The sequence below is a fragment of the Asparagus officinalis genome, chromosome 5 (genome assembly GCF_001876935.1).
Source record: "Asparagus officinalis chromosome 5, Aspof.V1, whole genome shotgun sequence".
NCBI lineage: Eukaryota > Viridiplantae > Streptophyta > Magnoliopsida > Asparagales > Asparagaceae > Asparagus > Asparagus officinalis.
In genome coordinates, this window is record NC_033798.1 from 116919282 (window position 1) to 116926726 (window position 7445).

Sequence of the window (7445 nt, forward strand, 5' to 3'; positions counted from 1 at the left end):
AGAAAAATGTGGGTTGTAAAGCTTTGGTTAAATAGGAGAAGATTTAACTCCTCTCTTCTCTCTAAGTGGATTTGGAAGTATCTTTCAACGGACTCTCATGTTGGTCAGGTTCTTCACTCTATTTATCCTTCTGCATCTAATAACACATATCTTAGAAGCAATTATTCTACATTTTAGAAGGATGTTTTATTTTCTTGCTAACCCTTTTTAGATATGGTTAAATGGCATTTAGGAAATGGATTAAGAATACGGTTTTGGGAGGACAAATGGAGTGGTGATAATTCATTGGCCAACTTGTACCTTCTGGCTTATGATCTTTCTTTTACTAACCATGTCGATAATGCATTCCAAGGGATGTTTTGTGGGGATATCTGGAATTGGAGACCTATCATCAGAAGATTGATAGGTGGTCAAGATCGGTGGTCAAGACTGATAGGTGGTCAAAGTCGTATTCAGGTTGAAAGCTTTAAAAACCATCTGTCGTCTTCTAGTCTATGCCATGCGTTGGAGTCGGACCATATATCATGGCCTCTTGAGACATTTGGGATCTTCTCAATTAAATTTATATATTCTTTTATAAATGATGGTGGTATCCGTTGTCTATGTTATTCTTCAAATTGGAAGAGTTTCCTACTAAGTAAAGTTAAGTTTTTTCTATGACTCTTACCTATGCTTAAGCTTAATACTAAGGACATACTTATCAATAAAGGATGGATCGAAGATCATCTTTGTTCCCTATATTAATAGATTGTGAGAACCATGATCACTTCTTCATGAACTGCACCTTTGTTAAGCAAGTATGGGATCCTCTTCTTTCAATAATTGGTATCTTCTCTCTACCGCAAGACCTATACTATTGTTTTACTATTTGCTATGATAATTCTATTGATTCTAGGGTTCAGAATCTTTGGGGTTTTTTTTTGCTTTCCTACTGTATGTTGGTGCATTTGGCGAGCTCGTAACAAACTTATTTTCTCTAGAGAGGTACCTCAAGCTCGTGCTATCACATTTGTTGTAGCTCATTTATCATTTTCTGGACAAGTTTCCAAGCTACTAAGAAGGGATTGAAGCTCAAGGCTATTGTCATGGAGAGAGTCTTCTCCAACCTCCTTTCCTCTAGTGAGGATAGGAACGATGCACGCGCCAACCCTTAATTCCTTCCATAGCTCTTATTTTGGGAAGATGGTCAAAAACTCTTGTTTAACTTGAAATAGATCATTGTGTAGAAGTTTTTATCTTCTTTTGTTATAGTCTTCAGGTTCTTGTTATCTATTATTGCTTACCTTGGATTTTTCCTATGAGTGAAGAGTGACAACATAGGTCTACTCCTCTTCCTTCAGGACCCCTCCATCGAAATCACTCTTGGATACTAGTTGTATAAACTTTGCTTTCTGGTTTTTAATATAATTTTGATAGGGCTTCTTGCCCTATTTTTACTTTAAAAAACTGCATAGCAATTATCTGATTAAGGGAATCTTCTTAAAGAATAAATTGTAAAACCACCGTGCTTGAATTTTTAGTAGCAAAAACATCATCTAAAGCCTAAATATATACTAGAGGCTCAAAAATGTAAACTATTCATTTTTTTTATGAGAAGTTTCTGCCTTTGGACCTCGACAACATACTTTCTGGCTACAAAGATGTTGAGTACGATGTTGAATTCTAGAATAGGTTTGATTTCATTATAAACTTTTGTAGTTGTATGTATGTGATTTTGTGTCGATTAAGATTGGTTCTTGGTGATTACTTGACTATAATTTTCTTAACATCACAAAGTGTAAATTAAAACTTATTCTATTAAAGATTTAGAAGCAAAAATACATCGAGGTCTAGACATATTGTAGAGGCTCAAAGAATGCAAACAACTCATTTTTCTTTTTATGAGAAGTTTTTATATTTGAACCTCGACAATATAGCATGGCTAGAAAGATGTTGCATATCAACTATATATATTAGAGTAAATATTGTGTAACTCAAAAAAAAAACTACTATATTGTGTTCTGGAATATTACTGGATTTATTAAGTCACTAATATAGTAATATGTGATTTTATGTTGATTAAGGTTGTTTTTTAGGACAATGCAGATTAAATTTTTTCTTCGTGATCACATCAACTATGTACTTTTCTTAAGAATGAATTGCAAAAAATATCAAATTTAAGGTTTAGCACTTAGCACCAAAACCTTCTTTATCAGTATGGGGGGTAACTCTTTTTTGTAATTATTTCGTTTAGATTGATGAAGGTTAGTAAAAGGGTAAATTTTCTTTCCTAATAAAAATATAAAACGGTAAACTGTGTTATGGGTCCAGCCCAAGATAAGGCCTACATGAGGTTCACATAAATTAAAACTCTATCTAGAAGAGGATGTGAATGATCTATTTGAAATAAGAATATGTTTGGAGAATTCTATATATGAGAAACCTGTATTTTTTGGTGCTACAGTGTCGGCTAAAGTATTGTGAACAGTACCTAGAGAGAAAAAAGACAGAGGGAAAAGTTTAGATTTCGGATAGCTCGGTTGTCCGATTGCAGTGATTCAAAAGCTGTTGTCTTCAAAACGATGACGTCGTCAAGCGTACAGTGCTTGTTTCTCCATGAGGGTTGGAAATTTTTTATGAAATGAGTTTTAGGATTTTAGTGCCCTAAAGGTAACACTGTAATTTTTTTCTTGTGATTTTATCCTCAAGTTCAGGTGAAACTTGGAGGGATTGTACTCTTGATTCATAGTGAAATATTTCTCTCTGGATTGCACCATGTACGTAGGCATGATTTGCTAAACTACGTTAAATTTTGGTGTTTGCTTGCTTTTGGTATTTTCATTGGTGTCGTTATTCGTTTAGCATTTAATTTCGCAGATTAATCTCCATAAATTTCCTAACAAGTGGTCTCAGAGTCCTAGTTCGAGGCATGCTTTGGGATGAAAAGGATGGAGAGTTTGGCACAATGATAAAATTGGATGGTTCCAATTGGCAAGTATAGAAGTCCAAGATGGAAGATATTCTATATTATAAAGATTTACATGACCCTATTGAGGGAGCTGAAGCTAAGCCAGAAAAGATGACTGACAAAGAATGCGAGAAACAAAAAAAAAAGACGATCGGTTATATTCGGATGTGTATCGATGTTAGTGTGTTTCATCATATATCGGATGAGACTAGTGTGAAGTCTTTTTGAAAGAAGCCTGAGGATCTCTACGAGTAGAAGACCGTGGGAAACAAGGCGTTCATTATGAGGCGGTTGGTGAACTTGAAATTTAAAGAAGGAAGCAACATAGCAGGGCACTGAATGAGTTCAAGAATTTGATTAATCAGTTAGCTACCATGAAGATGACTATCCAGGAGTAGGTACATTGACCAGTGCAGAGGTCGTGGCACATCCAAGGGCAGATCAAAGTCTAAAATGAGAGGTTGTTTTATTGCGGGAAGTCAGGTCATATCAAGAAGAATTGTTGGACATTGAAGAAAGAGCAAGATGGCAACAAAGATGAAAAGAAGAAAGCTTACAGTGACACTGCACCTACTTTGTATGAAACTGATGTTATTCTCATTTGCAGGGAAGAAGACTTGATGCATTGTTAGACCCTAATACCACTAGAAAAAAACCCTAGAGGGGGGTGAATAGGATTTATGCTAATCTAATCCGAATTAATGCTAATTAAAAATTTATTAACATGTTATCGTAGCAAATAAGATATGCAATAATATTATGTAATGATAAGCAATATAAACAAGGGTAAACTAAACAGTGGACAATATAAACAAAGAGACAATGGCTAAATAAGATGAACAAAAAGAGTGCGCCAAAGCAAACTCAAATAAGCAATATGATCACAGGGAGAAATCCACTCAAACAAGCAAACTCAAACAAGTTATCCCACGTCTCTGCTCCCAACTCCCAGGGAGAAACCACTATAACATCGGGTTTTCGACGCTTACCCGAAAATATTTACACATCACACTCGGTTTTCTATCTCACCGAAAACTTTACAATCAACACTCTTACAATCACACTCTACACCATCTAAGTGTTGGTCTCTAGCCCGTGTCTCTCTCAAGTACTTGGATTTATAATATATCCCTAGGCTTTACTACCGACATCACTCCTCTTGGGACGACCCCATCTATCACCACACACTCCTCTCGGTATACAAGTGTATTACAAAGTGTACCCTCACAATAAAAGCTCAACAACAAGTGAATGTTCTCTATATAAGGTGAGAACTCAATTAAGCTCAAATCAATGTTACAAACTCACAACCCCAAATATACTATGTATGAAAATACTAAAAGCTCAAGTGGGTGTGTGTAACAATGAGAATAAAATCAAAACTAAACTCAAATAAATTCTAGCTTATAAAAATAAAAATCAAACATATAAATAGCTAGATAAGAGTTTATAAAAACTTCTCTAGATGACAAGAGAGAGGGAGAAGAGTTGAATGCTCAAACACCAATGGATGATCTCCTTAAAAACTTCTCTAGATGACAAGAGAGAGGGAGAAGAGTTGAATGCTCAAACACCAATGGATGATCTCCTCAAGCTCTTGTGAAAGACAAGAGAGAGGGAGAAGAGTTGAATGCTCAAACACCAATGGATGATCTCCTCAAGCTCTTGTGAAATTTTCTTCACAAAACCAAACTTGCAAAATACTTAAAAGCTTTTTAAATAAACTTAAACCAAACTTAAATCCTTGTTAAAACTTGATTAAAAACTTTTCTTGGTTGGTGGGAATGATAAATACAATGGGGTATTTATAACAACCCAAAATATCAGCCAAAACCCACACAAAATGACAAAAAACCTAACCAAAAACAGAATCTAGAAATAGCCGTTACTATCCAACGGTCAGATTTATAAGTCGACTTAACAATGTCATAAGTCGACTTGATATAAGTTGACTTGACAGTTCACATGAGTCAACTTGAAGAAGAAAACAACAAGCTGAAAAACAAGCCATAAGTCGACTTGCAAAATGACATCAGTCGACTTGCTATAAGTCGACTTACTATGATATATAAGTCAATTTGACAGAGGCTAAATGCACTTTCCAGAGGAGTTCATAAGTCAACTTATCAAACCTGATAAGTCGACTTATGAACATGCACAAGGACTGTGCATGTCCAAAAATTAACTTTTAAAGTACATTTAAAAATAGCAAATAAAATTAGAAAATATAAAACTTTAAAAAATATTTATAAACATGATAATAAACATGTTACAAAAAGAATTTTTTAATTTTCACTTCCCATTTAAAAAATCTCATCATTTTACAAAAATGTCCAAAAACATAAAAACTAAACATACATGTTTTTGACATTTTGATTTAAATAAACTTTTAAAACTTTTTAAAATGATTTTATAGACTTTATAAAAGATGTATATCATGATTGTTAAGTCCATAAACAAATAACTTAATATTTTCACAAATTCATATTTATATAAACTTGAAAACCTAAAACTAAAATGTGTATATATATATAACTATATATATAACTATATATATATATATATATATATATATATATATATATATATATACATAGAAACCAATAAAATGTGTGTGTATATGATATTGAGCTTAAAGTATTAAACACACATAATATAACACCTAAACTAAACTACCTAAGCAACTTGATCTTCAATGAGCTCTTCTTGATAAACTTACGAATGAAGCTTGAACTTAGATCTTGACTTGAATTGTATTGTTTCACTCCACTATTCCGTCAACCTTCATTGGATATGATCGTGAAAGCTCAATTACATCCAACCTCCAACTGATTGTTTGTCTAGAATAAATATAAAAACACAAACACTAGACAAACAATATTAGTTGTAAATTGTTTGCTAAAACATCATCAAAATAAAAAGGCCAACATGCATGTTACAAGTCAGAATTATGGGTGGATAGTGGATACAAGAGTTACATGTCATGCTACCTCTAATCGAGACCTTTTCACATTATATAAAGCAGGTGACTTTGGCAATGTGAACATGGAAAATGCCAGTTACTCAAAGATTGTAGGACTTGATGATATACACTTGCAGACGGATACCGGATGCACATTGATCTTAAAGAATGTGCGGCATGTTCTTAATTTGTGGCTCAACTTGATTTCGGGTCTTACTTTGGACCAAATGGAATATGATATTCAATTTAATGGAGAAAAATATAAAATCACTAAAGACTCTCTTGTGGTGGCTAGAGGAAGTATATGTTACAATTTATATAAGACTCAAGCAAAGGCTTTATATGATTCTTTCAGCATGGCTCAAGACGGTGACACTCTTAGTTTGTGGCATAGGAGGCTCAGGCACATGAGCGATAAGGGGTTACAGATATTGACAAAGAAGTCTCTCATTCCTTTTGTCAAAGGTTTGTCACTCACCCCTTGTGATTATTATTTGTTTGGCAAACAACATAGAGTTTTTTTAGTAAACCTTCTAAAAGAAAAGATAATATCTTAGATTTAATTTATTCTCATGTTTGTGGTCCTATTAAGGTGGAGTCCTTGGGTGGCAATAAGTATGTTATCACATTTATTGATAATGCATCACGAAGGATGTGGGTCTTCTTATTAATGACACAAGATCACATATTTTTAGTCTTTCAGTAGTTTTATGCCATGGTGGAGAGACAAACAGGAAAGAAGTTGAAGTGTTTGCGCACCAATAATGGAGAAGGGTACACTTCCATTCAGTTTAGAGATTATTTATCCAAGAATGGTATTCGGCATCAGAGGATAGAGTCTGACACATTGCAACATAATGGAGTTGCAGAAAGGTATAACAGGACCATTATGAAGAAAGTAAGATGCATGTTGAAGATGACGAAGTTACCTAAGAGCTTCTGGGATGAAGCTATTCGCACTGCATGCTATATAATCAACAGGTCTCCTTCAGTTCCTTTGGGGTTTGATATTCCAAAGAAAGTTTGGTTTGGAAAAGATGTTTTCTATTCTCATTTGAAGGTGTTTGGTTGCAAGATATTTGCACACATTCCGAAGGAGAAGAGATAGAAGCTTGATGATAGAGCGGTTCAACAACTCTTGTCAGAGTTCTTAACTCATTCAGAGTTCTTTACACTCGTCAAGAGTTCTAAACCGAAGTCATCAAACGCTTCAATTGTTCCAGTGAAGAAGGACGGTCGGATCGTCAAACGGAGAGCAAGTTCGACGAGATCAATCGAAGGAGGCACTCCATCGTACCAAGAAGAACCCGGTTTTAACAAAGGGGAAAACCAAATTCGTTTTTCCTCTCTTTTGTAATACGGAATCCAAATTGTTAACTGAAGTTTGAGAGAAATATTCAAGTTCGAAATTTTTTCTTTCATTGACTTTTACATCAAATTTCCAACAAACACCGATCATCTGATAATTTGTCTCTTTTCTGGATCTCATAGTTTGTAGTCGAACTCATCTTATCCATAACCAAGAAAGATGCAAGG